The following is a 19,203-nucleotide window of genomic DNA, read 5'->3' on the forward strand; positions in this document are numbered from 1 at the left end:
AATATTACCTCCTGGGTCGAGAGTTCGTTCTCGTCACTGACCATGCACCCCTAACCTGGATGTATCGGTGCAAGGACACGAACGCCCGAGTGACCCGGTGGTTCCTGGAGTTGCAAAGCTTCAAGTTCAAGGTGGAACACAGAGCCGGGAAACTCCAGGGAAATGCGGACGCCCTGTCCAGAATGAATGAGGGCCTGTTTCATAACGCTCCCGCCGAGGGCTGGGAGCTGAGGGGGAGGAAATGTGGTGGCCCGACCTGCGATTGGTACACCACTGGGATCGAACAGCCAGTGCGCCGGCGCCAAGTGCTTGGGAAAATAATTAACTTTGAATATTTTCCCCTGACATGTCTAAGAGCGGCGGCACGGATGGCGCAGTGGGTAGCACTGTCGCCTCACAGCAAGGAGGTCCTGGGTTCGAATCCCCGTCGGCCGGGGCCTCTCTGTGCGGAGTTTGCATGTTCTCCCCGTGTCTGCGTGGGTTTCCTCCGGGTACTCCGGTTTCCTCCCACAGTCCAAAGACATGCAGGTTAGGCTGATTGGAGAGTCTAAATTGCCCGTAGGTATGAGTGTATGAGTGTATGAGTGTGTGAGTGAATGGTGTGTGTGCCCTGCGATGGACTGGCGACCTGTCCAGGGTGTATTCCTGCCTTTCGCCCAATGTATGCTGGGATAGGCTCCAGCCCCCCTGCGACCCTGTTCAGGATAAGCGGGTTCAGATAATGGATGGATGGATGGATGTCTAAGAGCGGCACCTTGGAGAGAGGCCGGGAGGAGTATCAGCACCAAGGACAGCGGGCCCGAGGCAAGACGCGTGCGGAATGTGAGGGGAAACTACTAACCTCCTCTAATTAAACAGGCACAGCTGCGCCGAGTTCGCGGAAGGGAGCGGCAGCATTTAAAAGGAGAGAACAAACACCAAGGGGAGGCTCATGACGGAGGAGGGTTACCCGGAGCCTGAGTGAGTAAAACTCTAACTATTGAACCCCGAGCTAAACCAGCCGCAAGAGAAGCAGAAAGAGCCTGGACATACCATGAGAGAGCCAGTGGCTCGAAACGAATCTCCGCGAACGAAACCTCCAACTGCGAGGACTCACGTGAGGAAACCACCACCCCCCTAACCCCGCTAATCTCTCCCTCTATGCACCCAGAACGGAGCCTCCCAGGCGGACGACTAGGCGGCCGGAACACCGCAGGAATCGCACTAATCCCAAGGACGGAGGAAGGACGAACCGAATTCCCGTGTCCCTAATTTTTTGGCTGATGACTTTTTTTCCGTTTTTTTCCCTTTTTGAGTTTTTGGATATTTCCTTTTTGATTTTGATTTGTCTGACAAGAAAAGTACCTGGCTGGGCTGAATAGCTGGATAGTGCCCTGAAGGCATGTGTAAAACAAATAAAATCCTGGTTTTGCACCAATTTTACTCTCTCTCTCTCTCTCTCTCAACCAGCGGCTCGCCACATTGCTTAAAAGCCCTTGCAAGAAAAAAAGTGTTATCTATCTCAATTATTTACAAAGGACAGATTTCACCACGGAGCAAAAGGTAAAAGGTAACATTATCTTCTAGTTTATATTTATTCAGGAGATATAAACTATAATTTCAGGAGATCAGGAGTTTCAGAGATATTCAATCCACCCTGTCATCCACCAACAATCATTGCATGGTCAAAGTCATCTGCATGATTGTATGCATTGCACTGCTGCCACACAATTGGCTGATTAGATAGTCGCATGAATAAGTAGGTGTAATCAAGTAAAAAAATGTTCCTAATGAAGTGCTCAGTGAGTGCATTGGACTTATTTTTTTACTTACTGGTCTTCTGCTGATGTAGCCCATCCACTTTTGACATGTTCTGTGTACATTAAGATTCTTTTTCTTGCCTTGCAATTATGTCAGGCTTGAGGTCACGTCTGCTGGTCATTGCTCCTGTCTTCAGCTCATAGGCCTATTGATTCCTCCCACACACCCCACCCACTCGCCACATAAGGTTTAACGCAGAGTTCTGCTGGGGTTGGTCAGTGCTGTTCTCAAACTTCATCATGTTGGGGCTGAGGACTGTGCTGCTCTACGCGTTTATCGCCACCATTACCCATGGGGCACTCATCATCTCCCAGGACACCCTGTCTCAGGTGAATTTCTGTCCTTTGTCTTTCCTGTCATTCTATTTATGTACTGTAAATAGTCTTACCTTGGGGCTAATAGGGAGGTTGTATTGACTAAAGTGCGTCCATAGTGTCATGTGTAACGTGATATGTTTTTTATACACCATAAGCATGCCTGTTTGCAGGTTTCCAGTTGCACTGTTTGCTTGTTTTACTCTTGATTACGAAGTGGTTCCCATTCCTTACTTTCATACAGCACCATTTCCTGCAATAATCTATAAGTTATTAAAGCATAATCGTTTAGGCATTATCATTTGTTGTACATTAGGAATTGTGCTGTACTGTAATATCACATTGCAACAGGTAAAGTGGTGTCTCTGGCTTTTTTCTTTAATTATATGAGCTATCTTTAATCTTCCTGCTGGGGCTCACATGTGACAGTATTTACCGTGGCTTCAGAAAGTATTCAGCCTGTTATGAGACGGATCACCTTTCAATAAATAATAAAGTGTGAATACTTTCTGAAGCCACTGTATCGAGCTTGGCCTTGGGGCTGCAAATGTAAATCATTTGTAAATGAAACAATGCTCAACCCTTTCTTCCAGGATGCTCAGGTTGAGACCAGGCAGCTGAAGGTACTCTCCTCTATACCTCCCCTCCGCCCTGACTTCAACACCTTATTACTGATGCCTATGTGGCATAGTGTCTGGAAAACATATCTCATACAATCCAAACAACATAGGCACATAGGCGCCGGAACAACCAAAATCTTACTGGTGCTGACTGTGATACGTCGTTTTCACCACCCATTCTGGCGCCATTGCAACAGATGTTATTCACAAATCGTATGTGTCTATGTCTTGATATAATGTGCTCGTATTGATATTATTTGTTTTGTGCATTTTTGTTCATTGTTTTTCTGCAGAAGCGAAGCCCTGACAGTGAAGAGGTAAGAACTATTAAGTTTTTTTTATTTTATTTTTTAAAATCTATTCATGGCTCCAACTGTATCTGTTTATTTATCCTTTATGTTGCAGGTAGTCTCGTTGAATTGTGCGAACAAATAAATCAACTATTAGGCTTTCAGTCACACAATAACATTCAGCAGTAAAATAGCATACAAATGAAGCAATTAGACTTGTACACCATTTAGAAAATCTATTATAAATCAAGTGATACATCAGGTGATTCCAATTCCTTTTTTTGCAAGAGTACTGAAATCCTATTTCAGCTCAGTGTTTACATGTGGTGTATCTAAGGTAAAAAAGAGAGACCTGATACCATAGTTAATAAATTTACATTGCCCTCCAAAAGTATTGGAACAGCCAATACAATACAAATGCAGTGTTCACAGGCAAAACCCAAGGCTAAAACCAAGACTAGACATTCATAACTATTTATTGCTTAAACAATCAATCTAACAGGACATCTTTGGGCAACAAGAAACACCTGTCAGTCACATGTTCCAATACTTTTTCTCACCTAAAAAAATGATGGTCTGATACAAAAGGTGATATGTTCTAAGTTGTTTAACAAATCTTGGGAAAAATACCAGGAAATAAAAGCTGACATTCTAATCTCATGTACATCTTTTGACCTCAAACTCAATTGTCTTCAGTGTATTGCAAAAACAAAGGAATTGACCTTGCTGTTCCAATACTTTTGGAGGGGACTGTATATGTAATCAACAATGAGGGATAGTGGCAAAGTTTGTTAAGTAGAGCCTTTTCAACAAAATTGATTGAAGTTCCCTTATCTTCATTAAAGAGCTATACTTTTCCATATAAAACACGATAAGATCAATCAAAACATAATAAGATGGTAAATTGTTGGCATTTATATATTTATATTCATCCAGAGCGCTGTAAAATTGATGCTTCTCATTCACCCATTCATACACACTTGCACTCCAACGGCGATTGGCTGCCATGCAAGGCACCAACCAGGTCATCAGGAGCATGTCGGGGTTAGGTATCTTGCTCAAGGACACTTCAACACACCCAGGGCGGGATCGAACCGGCAACTCTCCGCCAGACAACTGTTCTAACCGCCTGAGCCAGTGATAAAAAAGCAATGCACAATGATGCACCACATCAAGAGGTTTGAAAGTGAAAGAGACTGCAAAATGACTCCATAATCAAAAACAAAAATGACAATTGATTGTACTGTTGAATGATTCTCCCTCTTTGTAAGCAGGGCAAGGTGGTGGTACGCAGTGTGAAAGTGGTCTCTAAGGTGGCATCTCACTTTGCCCACACTGTCATGAGTTCCACTGCTATCAACAGAGCCAACTCATCCAAAGAAGTATTCTTTAATGTGGAGCTTCCCAAAACTGCCTTCATCACAAACTTCAGCATGTCAGTGACTCTGTGTAAACCATAAAATACAGTATGTACAGTATATGGCTTTATAATTCAAATCATGGAAGGGATCAAGCAGTATGTGAAATTAGACTCATAGATAATGAATAATAATTAGAAATATAGCAGGAAATCTCCATTGAACTCTCCCCTGCTGAAATTCCAGCTAAGGGCAGTTGGATGGTGTTTTCTCTCTCTCACTGTGTGTGTGTTTCAGGGAGGTTGATGGAAAGCTGTATCTGAGTGAGGTGAAAGAGAAAATGAAGGCCAAAAAAGAATATCAGGCTGCAGTCTCTAGAGGACAAACTGCTGGATTGGTCAAGTAAGAAAACACACTTACTTTATAATCTGTTCAAATTCATTAAAAAATGGCAAGTATTTGAAAATGAATTACATTTGTAAAAAGACTTGGCCGACTTGCTTTCTGATAATGGCAGTGCACTGAAAAATTAAATGACATACATTTTTGTGGCTTCCCATGCATGGGGAAATAAAAATAATATTCAAAATATAATTAAACATTTCCGTGTGGTAGCATTATCCAGAAACCAAATTAAGTCTTCTTATGAATAAAATCGAGTGGTTAACCACACAAGACATTTGGGAGTGCTATATATTTGTTAGTGATTATGTGAAACCCTCTCACAAATTATATCATTTTTACCTGTACTGTACGTTGCATTTATGTATGAAACGAGTGGACAAATGAAGTTTATTATAATTATATTTTTAGCAGTGCACAGTATTTGCAGGGTTTGCATCACTTTGCAAAGTGCACTTGTTTTAATTGCTGGTTGTAAATGATTCCCTCATGGTTAAAGCCATAAAATGTCTTAAAATGTCTCTGTAAAAACATGTCTTCTAAATGTGACTCTTTGGACTACAGGCATAATCCTGGTATCTTCTGAAAGGTAACCCTTTGGGGTTTGTTTTCCAAGAGTAATATTTACTTTACCTATTGCTAAAACAAAGCTGCACAAGCTCAAACACAGTGGAAGTGGACTTTTTTTTATCACTGAAATGATTTTCTGAGATGTTTTTCAGCAGATACATATTATTGTGGCTGTAACCTGTGTGATTGGAGCCACAGCCACAATACAGGACAAATCCCCTTTCAAAATCGATGACAATATCACCAAAATTGAGCATTGTACATTGTTTTTTCTAAGCTACAGTATGTCGAGTCAGTTTTACGAAAAGGTGCCTGGAAAATCAGGTGCCCGAACTGAAGAATGCAAACAGTTTCAGCAAGGATAGTCAAGTAAACATTCCAAACAGGCAGAGGTACCAAACATAATCCAAGCATCAAAGCCCAAGAAAAGTCCAGTGGCAGGTAATCAAACACAGAACAGAAGGGTAATCCAAAAAGTTTGGGTACACAAAGGAGGTCAGAACACAGAACATGCAGGCAGAGAACTGCTGGAAAGACCGGTCAAAACACATTACAATCTGGCAAAGAAACTAGGCAAACAGACGGGTATAAATACACAGACAAATTAACTGAAATAACAAACAGATGTGAGTGCAGGGAAATGGGTAATGAGACACAGGTGAAATGACTGAATGAATGCATGAATTAAAAAACTGCGGAAAGCAAACAAGGACAAGAGACACGAAAACAAAGCAGGAAACAGAAAATGCTAAGACTGGGGATTTTTATTTGAGCAAATCAAGAACACTCTCCAGGGTGTAGGCATACAGTAGATGTGTCAGACTGCCATAAAGAGAAGACAACATCAGCAGAACCACAGAGCATTCATGAAAAGATGCAATCCACTGGTAATCCTCAAGAACAGAATAACCAGCTCATAGTTGGCTAAAAAGTACTTTAAAAACTAGCACAAGGTCCTGGCACAAGGTCTTATGGATCGATGTAAGGGTGTAATTTATGGGAAAGGGGGGTTACAATCCTGCCAAAGTTTTAAAACTGGTCAAATAATCCCCCCACCCCCCATAGAGCACTGCATTTCTTGGGGTCCATGCATTTCAACCTCCACAATATTCGAACAATCGTTATGTCCTTCGATGAGACAGATGCGACAAGTATTAAACACACTGCTACTGTAAAATAACCAAGGAGGTTTTGAAAAAGGTGACTGGCTGTCAATCACCTCGCCTGAATCCAATTGAACATGCATGTCACTTGCTGAAGACAAAACAAATTGAAACTGATGATGGCTAAAGTACAGGCGTGACAGTGCATCACCAGGGAAGATATCCAGTGTCTGGTGACGCTGATGGGTCGCAAACTTCAGGCAGTCATCAATGGCAAAGGATATGTGTTTGTGGCAAATTGTGGAGAAAAATAGCTGCATGCATCTACCGCCCAGGGATTTTGCACAGAATTTTATACATGCCATGTTTGTGTGTTTCAAGGGCATCTGGCAGAAAGATGGAGAAATTCTCTGTGTCTGTGAACATTGCAGCCAATAGTGAAGTCATCTTCACGCTGACCCATCAAGAGCTACTTCAGCGCAGTCGCGGCAAATATGAGCTCATGACAAGAGTCAAACCCAAACAGCTGATCCAGAACTTTGAGGTTGGTGAGACCATGCAAAAGACATAGTCATATATTTGAAAACGTGCACTTCAGCTGTGCAATATGCCATTGTCTATTTTGTTGTACCTTGACAGGAGTATGCGAGTACTATGTTTCTGTCTTTTATCAACAGATTATAGTAGACATTTATGAGCCTCAAGGAATTGCTTTTCTGGATGCCTCTGGTACTTTCATCAGCAATGACTTGCTCCCTCTTGTGGAAAAAACTCACTGACATGAAGGTAATTGTCATAGTGAAAAAGGAGAACAAATTATGTAGAAACTGAAGGGGGTTAACAATAACCACAATAATAATTGGTAGTCTAGCGTCCAATTCCAATGAAAATATTGTCGGTCAAATGTCTCCCTGCCTCACCTCCAAACCTGCACGTATGGCTCTACCCCACTTAATGGCCCACAGCATTACATCTCGGTGTTTATCACAAAAGGTGCACTGACACATGTGGTCTAATAGCCTACACATCACCACATGAAAGGGGATTGGCAAGGTCTGAAAAAATGTGTTGAACCTGCAGTACTGCATGGCTACAAAGAAAAGTTTGTACACATCCTCTGGAGTTGTCATGCATATTGAACATTTTCAGATCAGTTTTCATGTACAGTCAAGTCTATTTCGTGTCCATGAAACATATGCACTTTTTATAAATGAGTCGCTTGGATTATTGGTCAATAGTCTTATTTGATTGGCGCATTCACTGTTACATTTATTTATGAATGAATCATAGGGATATTCAAATCTACTCTTTCCCTCACCCCCACTCCCCCAACCAAGGCCCATATCACCTTCTCACCAACACTGGATCAGCAGAGGGCATGCCCTGGCTGTGATGGGACCCTGATTGATGGGGACTTCATTGTCAAGTATGATGTGAATCGAGAGAAAGGCATTGGTGATATTCAGGTCAGTGACTTGTGCTTCATAATAGAGATTCCAAATTATATAAAAAGTAGGCAATGAAATATACTGTTATTAGTTGTTGTTTTTTTAGATTGACCTGGCAATGAAATATGTTTTTTGTTTTATTTTAAATAGGTTTTGCTAAATCTGGTGTCCTCAACATAGGTCAAATTCATTCCTATAGATGAGAAATTATGGTAAACAACTGAACACGAAGCATGGAGAATTGTAATCCCCAAATATCTACATCTTCACCGATATTAATTTTGAGTAGGCAAAATGCTATGAATATATTTTCCATTGGTATTGTGAGTGGGTTTGTTTTGACAGACAAATAGTAACCCTTGAATCCTTCTTTGTTCCTCCCCCAGATAGTAAATGGGTACTTTGTGCATTTTTTTGCCCCCACGGATTTGCCCCATTTGCCAAAGAACGTCGTTTTTGTGATAGACCTCAGTATTTCAATGAGCGGGAACAAAATGCGACAGGTGAGTCAGTTTGCACGTGGAGAAGATGACACACTGATTTATGTTATGGAAGTGTTTTATTGGGTTTCTTCGCATAGGTGATAATAAATGCATCATTACATGCACAGCACATGGCGATCAGTCATTACAGAAGCTAGGTTTGTTTAAAAAGGCTTTTAGGTTACTAAAACTTAATATCACATACCTAATATTGTATGGAAGGCTGTTCCAGAGCCAAGGGTTTTCTTCATTTTAATGTCAATTACTCTAGAACTGGCAAACGAACAGCCAAAAGTCCCAGGCTGGCAGAGCTGAGGGTCCTTGGAGGACAATGGGGAGCTAAAAGTTTGCTGCCTTCTATGTGATTAATACAACTTTAAAATTGGTTCAAAGAGAAACAGGCAACCAGGGTAGCAATGCTAATATTGAGTTGATGTGGAAAAATGTTTATTAAAAATGTATTCAACAGTGGTATGCAGAAGAGCATCTATGAACACACAATGCATCATAAGTGGATAGGCTACAGCAGTAGAAGTCTAAATAATAAGTCTAATAAATACCTAATAAAGTGCTCACTGAGTGTAATTTTTTTTAAATAGTATATACAATTACTATTAAATGATTATTTCTTTCTGCAAATCATAGGTGCCAAAATTATTCTCACCCCTGGTTTTATACAGCTCTGGTTTAAACACCCCTGGCAAAGATGACTGCCATCAGTATTTTCCTATAATTTGTGATACATTTAGAGAACACATTTGGAGGGGTTTTTGACCATTCCTCCTTGCAAAACTTTTCAGAATCATTGATATCCCCTCTTCAGGTCAGATCACAGGTATTTGATTGGATTTGAGTCAGGAGACTGAGACGGATGTTGTTTTCCCTTCACTATGGTGTGTGTGTGGGGGGGAGGTGGTCTTAATGCCATTGAACATTTACAACCTTTCCCTCAGTCTTAGACTTGCATGTTAGGTGTTAGAGGGTCCCTCAGTAATGATGCCTTCTCTCCCTCAGACCCGTGAGGCCTTGCTGACTATCCTGAATGATCTCAGTGAAGAGGACTACTTTGGTATAGTCCTATTTGCCACCTTTACTGAAAGAATGAAACCATCCCTGATCAAGGCCACGAAAGAGAATGTTGAAGAGGCAAAGGAATATGTCAGGAGAATTGATGTCCGTGGAAGTGAGTGGGAATCAATCCTTTAGCAATATAATTGTAATAAGTATATACTGTGCTCTCCAATAATGTTTGGGACAAAGACATATTTTTGTCTTGATTTGGCTCTACTCTACAATTTTTTGTGATCAGCAATTGACATTTTGGTTTCACTGTCAATTATTAAACCTTTATTTGACTGGAAAGTCCCATTGAGATTAAAGCCTCTTTTACAAGGGGAGAGGGCCAAAGCTAGGGGTGTGAACGGTTAACCGTTTAACCGAAACTGATTTGTAACCGGTTACCAAAAATTGATAATTGATAACCGATAACCGACTTTTTTTTTTCTGAAGGTTAAATTGTAAGCTCAGTTTAAAATAAATGCATGTTTATTATTGCGGTTCTAAACTAGCAATCGACTAGCTTCCGTAGTTTGAACAAGCAATCTGGCCATTTCAGGGGGTTTAAAATGCAAACACCACAGGGAATTGAATGCTACAGTATTAGAGTTATCAAATAATTTCTGTGGCTGTTGGTTGACTTACGGGTAATTGTAGGTTGACTTATGGCTAATTGTAAGTTATGTCGTTTCCTAAGATTCACAGAAGATCCGTCTTTATTCGTTGACACGCGAATTCGAAGTATGGCAAACTGAACGTAGCTTTCCACTATGTATCTCCATAAAAATAAAGCAATACATCATTGCACCAAATATTACAATACGCTGTTTACATTGAAATCCACAAGCTACAGTCGGGCAAGCAAGCGATCTGCGCCCATTTCAGGGTTAAGAATGCGAACACCGCATGGAATTGAATGCTACAGTACTACAGTTGTCAAATAATTTGTGTGTTTTACATCTGTAGCTGTGAGTTCAATTATGGCTTATTCTATGGCGTTTGTTCATCCGTGTTTATTCGTTGACACGCGAATTTAAACTATCGGCAAACCTAACTTCGCTGTGAACTATACGGTATCTACATAAAAATAAATAAAGCAATACATCATCATTAGGCTATTTATCATCGGGTCGGATATCGAAAGAGAAAATTCCCTGCTTTCAGCGAAAAATGGACACGTTAATCTCACCATCATGATTGTCCCACGCCATATAAAATGCATTGGCATATAAAATGCAAGTTTACCATCACATAAGACTATATCAAAGTGTACAGAGACCTGCATTAGCATTAAAGTAAAATCATTAGACCAGCCGCCTACGGTAAATTAGACCGGGTGTTATATTTTATCAGGCAAATATTGCGTGACCACGGGATTTTGAGTGCACAACCCCGTAGTTGTTAACAGCAGCACATTTACAGATTTCATGCCAATCAAGTCTATCAGGCAGAAGACAGAGAAGGGGGATGAAAACACAAAAAAGGATTGTCTTCTTAAAAAAAGCTTATTGAACCTCTTCACCAGCTCGTCTGTTTGAATAAACCTGACGTCCAACAATTTGTATAGCTCTGTCGGTGTCCATGTCATGAAAGAGGTGCCTGGATCTGAGAGAATCTCTTTTGGAATTCCCACACGGGAATATCACAGATATATTGCGGGGGGATATCGGATATCAGGTGGCATAGTCTACTAGGACTAACACAAAGCGATATCCTTTTGTGCTCTGCTCTAATGGTCAGATGAGGTCCATGCCAATTCTTTCAAAGGGCACCTCTATTAAGGTAATGGATATAAAGGTGCTTTTGGAATGGTCACAGACTTTTTGACACTCGGGGTACAGTTTACACCTCCGAAGTCTCCCCCATATAACCGGGCAATAAAAAATAAAAGTAGATGCTGTAATTGAACATTTTTCAGAGGAGTCTTTATGTCTTTTGCTTTAGGCTGTGTGTCTCTCTGCAAGTCATATGATGTGCCTCCTCCATCTTCCCTTAGATACCAACATCAATGATGCTGTGCTGGATGCAGTTAAAATGTTGAAAGAAGACAAGGCTAACAACAAGCTGCCTGAGAGGAGTATGTCCATGGTTATCTTGCTGACAGATGGGCAGCCTAGTGCCGGTATGTTCAAGTGTATTAACACTGATGTTCTCATATTTTTTTGGAAACAAGTCAGACAACACAACCAAAACACACATGAAAATACTGTTACTAGCTATTACTAAACAATGACAGCATGTGACTCACATGAAAGAATAGTATATATACAAATATGGCATTATTGGGAATGGTTTTTAAGTGTGTGTTTGCTTGTGCCTGTGTGCAGGGGAGACAAGGCTTGACAAAATCCAGGAGAATGCACGGAATGCAATTCATTACTGCATAACTCTTTTCTGCCTTGGATTTGGCGATGATGTTGATTATGATTTTTTGAATGTGATGGCAACGCAGAACTATGGATTGGCCAGAAGGATCTACGAGGATTCTGATGCTGCCTTACAACTGCATGTGCTGACCCCTTATTAACCCCTACATTGTTATATGTATTTTATTATACAGTACCCTTGCTGTAATACTGTTGTATACCTACTGGGCTCTAATTTAAAAGTACTAAAATAATTAATAATTAATAATTAGTTATAATTAACTAAAAGTTAATTATACTGCAAGAACTTTGTGTTATTTTTTATGAGAGTTAAATGGACACAGAGAATTTTACTGTGTTCAGGACTATGCATGTGCATGAATGCATACGTGTGTGTGCATGATTGTGAGCTCATAGATGCTTTGCTCTCACACAGTTATCTGTTTTAGGGTTTCTACTCTGAGGTAGCCAGCACTTTGCTCTCTGAGGTAAACATGCATTATCCAGAGAATGCTGTTGACTTGCTGACCAAATATCACTTCAAGCAGCTCTTCAATGGTTCTGAGATTGTTGTAGCTGGCCGTCTGGCTGACATTGAACTGAAGAACTTCCTGGTGGAGGTGTCAGCACGGGGGGTGAGATACATTTTCACTGTTTTCACATGTATGGGAATGGTTCATGCCCACCTATGTTACTGAATTACATGAAAAAAGGAATAAAGTAAAAACAATGCAAGACAGGCCTGACACACGCACAGATGGTCACCAACATCCACCGTTGAGAAGGACAAGAGCATGGAGAACACATGCTTGTGTGAATTCCCAAATCTCAGTATTTTACAGCAGCCAAGAAATGAAACAGGACATTCCACGTATGGAGGAAAATAAAGTATATATTTTGTGAATTTTCTTATTGTTCTACAGTGCTTTCCACCACTATACATTATCTTACATCATATTCAACACCACCCTAAAATAAATTCCCCTTCTACACCACTATATTTACTACCCCATGATAATGCACAATGCCCAGACATTACAATGATTTTACCCATTACACTGTCTCCCCAGTTGAAAGAAGATATCTCTTACAAGGGTCAAGCCGACACCCTGGACTGGAGTGTGGTGTTCCCTGATGACAAGTACATCTTTGGAGACTTCACAGAGCGTCTTTGGGCATACCTAACGATCCAACAGTTGCTGAGCAAGAAGTCAGTATGAATCTCTGTAGTAACAGTACATGTTACTTACGCCCTAAGGCACGAGTGCCACCCGGATCCCCAGAATTGTACACATCCACTATATCACATTTGAATTCATATTTCAAGTCTGTGACTTTCCACCCTTGTCTAAATAAAGGCACCAACTCACAGATTAGAAATGTCTCTGTCATATGGAGGGATTCTCCATTCTGCCCTCTCTCTGGATGTGTGTCTCCACAGGGACAGTGGCCCAGAACACGAGAGGGTGAATGCCACCGCCCGGGCTCTGGAAATGTCCCTGAAGTACAATTTTGTCACTCCGCTCACCTCCATGGTGGCCACAAAACCCCAGAGTGACGAGGCCCCACCGGACACACTCATCGCTGACAAACTGACTGAGGGTAGGATTTGGAGTTGGGAGGGCAGGCAGAACAGCTACAGCAGCGTGCAATGCTCACAGACTGTTGAGCTACAGTGTAATCTGCTTTCATAAGCAAAATCACTGAGAGGCATTAGAAATTTATAGGGTCACAATTATAACCAATTCAGGCTGCTGTTGGTTAACTGTTCATGATCTTCATATCTAAACAGTCTAATCTCTCACTGGTGATCCCAAGCATTGATAAAAGCATGTTTTGTTGACATTTTGTTTTTGATGTTGGTTTATAGGTGAGCGATCACGTTCAGCTCTTGGTGAGTATTGGTCAGCAACAAAACACCCCCTATTTATCCACCGGACTTTTTTTGATTCTTATACTTTTGTCCATTACTCTTTCAAACCAGATTTGGGAAACATTAGGGAGTTCTCTGAAATCACAGTCAAATTCAGACAAATGTTAGCAGTTGGTAAATATACTGTGTATTCCATGATTAGATAAGTAGTCTTAGAGGAAGTCTAAATTCATGGAAATTTCTGTTGTCAGTTGCCAAATATTCAGGATTAGTAGTAGGTATTGTGCCCGTGGGGAAATTGGTTTTTGATAGAAAATCATTGTTGGCAGCGTTACATAAAAACAGGCACAGCACATAGAGACAGACATATAACATCAACAGATCAGATCTGAAGTCCAAAATTAATTAAAAAAAAAAAAAAACACGGTGCACTATAGCAGCTGCTGGTAGTTATGACATGTATAACAAAATAAGAGTAGTGCTCTGGCTGGACCCGCTAGACAGAAACTAAGTGAATAAAATATAAATATAACCTTACCATTCAGGGATTTAATCACCTGTGGTATAAATGAATGTTTGGACCTGTTTTTTGAAAAGGCTAGCAAGCATTAGCATGTTGGACACATGAAGTTGGACATACTATGGAATACATGCTGTGACACTTATCCCCACCTGTTCCACAAGGTGATAACGACAAAAAATGCATTTCTGATTTCAGGCCAGACCAGGTACACAAGCCCATCAAATCATTACAACCCTGTTACAAGCGGTATGTCCACAATTGGGATTTCCTTTCCTTTACTTCCTTTAAATATTAATTTAAGGTTACACATGCTACATTATCAAATATTTCGCTATTGTGTATTTGGTGAAATACAATAGTATGAATTATGTAATCTGACCAGTTTAGCCATCCATGGCAAAACACAAATACCACACAACAACTGAGCTTACCAGACAGCTTGCTTGAAGTGAGCAACCTGTCTACATTAGAATTATCTGTTTTGGAGCTGCAACTCCTGAACTTTTCTGATATTAATTACCAGTGGACGGTGACCCCCACTTCATCATCAGTGTGCCAGAACAGAATGACTCTCTGTGTTTCAACATTGACGATGCGCCTGGAACCATCTTCAATCTGGTTAGAGACCCATTGCCAGGTGAGATCAGGGGTACAACCAGTAGTACAGTACTGTGCAAAGGTCTTCGGCACCTGTATAACATTCTTTCAAAAAAATTCAATGAAAGGTCCTACATAAATGTACGATACATTTTACATTACATCTTAGTAATTTGGCAGAATAGCTAAAAACTGAATCAAATCAATATTTTTTGTTACCACCCTTCGGCGTTAAAATTGCATCACTTCTCTGAGATAGCCAACACTATCCTTCAGTTCTGTAAGACTATCAGCAGGGAGGTTGTTCCAAGCATGTTGGAGAACTTGCCAGTTCTTCTGCAGACTTTGGTTGGCTTCTTGCTTCTGATCTCAGACAGCGTTGATCAAGTTTTTATATAAAAAGTAGTCAATTGCTTACAGTAATACGTTACTTTTTAAAATTAAATACAAAACGTGTCTGTTAAATAAAATATTTTGGAAAATGAATATTTGTGGGCGGCACGGATGGTGCAGTGGGTAGCACTGCCACCTCACAGCAAGGAGGTCCTGGGTTCAAATCCCCGTTTGCATGTTCTCCCCGTGTTTGCGTGGGTTTCCTCTGGGTACTCCAGTTTCCTCCCACAGTCCAAAGACATGCAGGTTAGGCTGATTGGAGAGTCTAAATTGCCCGTAGGTATGAGTGTGTGAGTGAATGGTGTGTGTGTGCCCTGCGATGGACTGGCGACCTGTCCAGGGTGTATTCCTGCCTTTCGCCCAATGTATGCTGGGATAGGCTCCAGCCCCCCTGCGACCCTGTTCAGGATAAGCGGGTTAAGATAATGGATGGATGGATGAATATTTGTAAATCTCAAATGTGTTCTTTTATACGAACACACACCAAAAAATAAACATATATATAATAAAGTCTAGGGTGCCTAAGACAGTACTGTATATGAAATGAGTGTGTGGGGAGATGCAATTTGCGTCATTCCTGTATAGAATGCATGTGGTGTGGACAGTGCGGTTTTGCAGAATGTAGGCCATGAAGTTACAAATTCACTACAAAAAATTCCATTCCATCTGACTTTGTGTACTCACAATGATTGTAATTCTGAATAACTTGGCTTATTCAGTAAATCTGAAAACCTGCTATGGTAAGTTTAGTTAAACATCGGTTGCGCTGCCATGTTGATGGTGGGTTAAACATACGCATCGCTGCGGGGTAGAATTGAGAGATGCAGTCCTGATGTGTGCCCTGTGACCCCTGAACCCCCTGCAGGAATTGTGGTCAATGCGCAGACTATTGGGGACAAGAAGGTAGACCCTGGGAGCAGAATTAATACTTACTTTGGCCGGTTTGGGATCCTTCACAAGAAGCTTGGGTTCCAGCTGGAGGTGACCACCCAGAGTATCACAGTCTTACAGAGCGGGACACAGACTTCACTCTCCTGGTCCACAACTGAATCCCTCAAGTGGCCCAGGTGAGCAATGAGTAAAAGTTCTTCACCAGTCTTCCCAGGCAAGCACAGACTTTGGTCCAACACCATGTCCTTCAAGTGGCTCTGGTGGACAGTTATTTGAGCCTTCCCTTAGACCCCAAAGATAAGTGCAATAATGTGGGTGCCAAAAGATTAAGGTCTAACAATGGATTTGTTTGTGTGGAGTATGTAAGTAAAACATTAAGGCAAGGACGCTTCTACAATACAAACTGGAAAACTAATGGGCTCAACCCAGTCTTAGGAAGATGTAGTCTGACCCATGCCAAACCAGTCATCAGTCCACCCCAAAAACCTTTTGTCATTGATGCATTTTAGAGTAGTTCATTTAATTTTGAAAGGACAACATATAAAACACTAAACAAATGCCATACTGGGCACTTCTAACAACGTTAAAAACAAAAAGGAGGACGTATGAATAATGGAGATGAGTCCACAAAATGATCACTTCTGCACAATATTGTTATTTAAACAGCATCCAGCACCCAGAAAAAATGTTTAATAATGTGACATGGCATGTAAGTCGCTTTGGATCAAAAGCGCCTGCCAAATGACTAAAATGTAAATGTAAAAAATGTAAAGTTTGACTATTGCTGTGTCAAGTCCACAATTACAGATCATTCAGGTTCTGTTCCTATCAAATCCATGTCAGTCCATCTGATCCTCCTGGTAGTCATACCTTCTATGCCTACTATCCTCTTGAAAGGGAAGTCTCTGTATGTTACACCATCATGTGAATCACATGAACTACAATGCTCTGTCTTGCAGCATTGACCTGCAGGTGACAAAGGACCAAAGTCTGACTGTCACCCTGAAGGACTCGGTGAAGTTCATCATTATCTTGCACAAGGTGTGGGAGAAGCATCCGTACCATAGGGATTACCTGGGTTTCTACACCCTGGACAGCCACCTCTTCTCCCCCGCTGTTCATGGCCTACTGGGTAAGACTGGGTGGGCTGGGCTAGCTTGGGGAGTCATTGAATCCTGCCTGTACATCTGTAGCTCACTGTGAACTGATTTTCAATGTTATGTTAGTTGAGTAACACATAATAAGTCTGTGTGTAATAATAAGTCTCTGAACCTTTTTCTCCCACATACAGGCCAGTTTTACAATGGTGTGCATTTTGAGATTGGTGAGCTTCATCATGGAGATTCCCCAGACAAACCAGATGCCACAATGACATTGAAGGGATCCCGACTCTCTGTTACCAGGTAACAAAAAATTACACAAACATCCCTGATCCTGCACACACACACACACACACACACACATACGCACACACACACACACACACACACACACAACCAGACTGCAATACTACATTTTGGAATCTCTGTTATTCACGTGCATTGTGTGGCTCTGTGGTACAGGGGCTGGCAGCGGGACTTCCGTTGGGATGTGAAGAACGGGGAACGTGTGCCATGCTGGTTCATTCACAACAACGGCACAGGACTTATAGAAGGCACAGCCAGTGACTACATTGTTTCTGGAATATTCAAAACCAGCTAAGCTGCGCCAAATCATTTCATTCTGATATGACATGAGCGCTGCATTAGGCTTTTTGCTATGGGTGACCTCTCTTTACATTCCATTTTCTGCTGTATTTGAAGACTTTGTGAACACACGCCTTTGATGTACAATTACTTGGTAAGCTGTGAAAAAAAAGCTGTGTCAACGCGTGTTTGATAAATCTGGCGGAATTTGTTAGTTCGGTTCCGGTCACACATACGTTTGCACAAGGATTTCCTAAATTCTTAAAATGTGTTTTGCCATAGACAAGGACTCAGTTAATCAAAGTCTGAAAAGCTAACATTGGGTCTGTAATTTGGTGAAAGGGACAAAAGATTAAAGTGTATTAGGCCAGCATACTATCATCTACAGTATGAAAATGTTTACTATCTATTTCGTTGTCTTCCTCTGCACCTTACCATGTCATTAATCGGCAGATATCAGGTTCAATGGAAACAACCTCAAAGAAATGTGATGATGAACTCTCTTTGTCTGACTTGTTTGCAATCACAAAAATAAAGGGAAGCATGGATATGTATAAATATGTTGTTATTTTCTCATTCCTAAATTTTAATTAAGAAAAAGGAAGAAAATAATAATTCTGAGGGGCCAAAAGTTTGTGTGTGTGTGTGTGTGTGTGTGTGTGTGTGTTTGTGTGTGTGTGTGTTTGTACGTGCACAAGCATGACGCGTGAAGTGCCTGCGTGCATACATGCATCCTGAGGGGGGTGGAGGTTAGCGTCTTTTATATCAATGTAGCCTGTTCATGTAGGTATTGGATTAATGCAATTTGTTGGCTTTAGTGGCAGTATTACAATGACTACATGCCCTAAGGTTTGTGCAACACAGCCTGTCTCTGGCATAGTGTGGATGAAACAAAACCCACAAGTGCTTTTCAGAAATACCAGGGGGCACTGGAATCCCTTGTTGACTTGCTTTTTGAGCTGCAGCTGATGTAATCTCCAAGGGCTTGGCGCTCCAGCAGATGTGCTACACTCTGTGATGCTAGAACAGTGGAGTTTACCTTTGCACCCCTGCTATGCAGCTCACATCTAATGCACGGCCAGTCAGTCCTAACAGATTGGGACCACTTATAGCCTGTGTGTATTTGTGAGTGCACGCATGCATATTGCATTACATTATTACATTATAGACATTTGGTAGATGCTCTTATCCAGAGCGACCTACAACAAAGTGCATACCCATAACCAGGGACAAGTGCACCGAAAGACCCTCAAGGGAAGTTTATTTTCAAGTGTTAAGAATAACAAATGAAACTAAGATAAGATTGGGCCTTGTAGATTCAATGCATTATATCAATAAAACTATTTTCTTTAACAATATATTTGTTGGATACTGCAAGAATTGTTTCTCCTGAAAAATTTTCCTGTTGAACAGGATGGAAAAAATAATCAGG

General features: G+C 41.1%; 1 pseudogene; it reads left to right on the forward strand.

The window, feature by feature from the left end:
- Window positions 1-1,532: 1,532 nt before the first annotated feature.
- LOC133109935 (inter-alpha-trypsin inhibitor heavy chain H3-like) lies at window positions 1,533-17,865 on the forward strand (annotated as a pseudogene).
- The last annotated feature ends 1,338 nt before the right edge of the window (window positions 17,866-19,203 follow it).

This window comes from Conger conger, chromosome 14, assembly GCF_963514075.1.
Source record: "Conger conger chromosome 14, fConCon1.1, whole genome shotgun sequence".
NCBI lineage: Eukaryota > Metazoa > Chordata > Actinopteri > Anguilliformes > Congridae > Conger > Conger conger.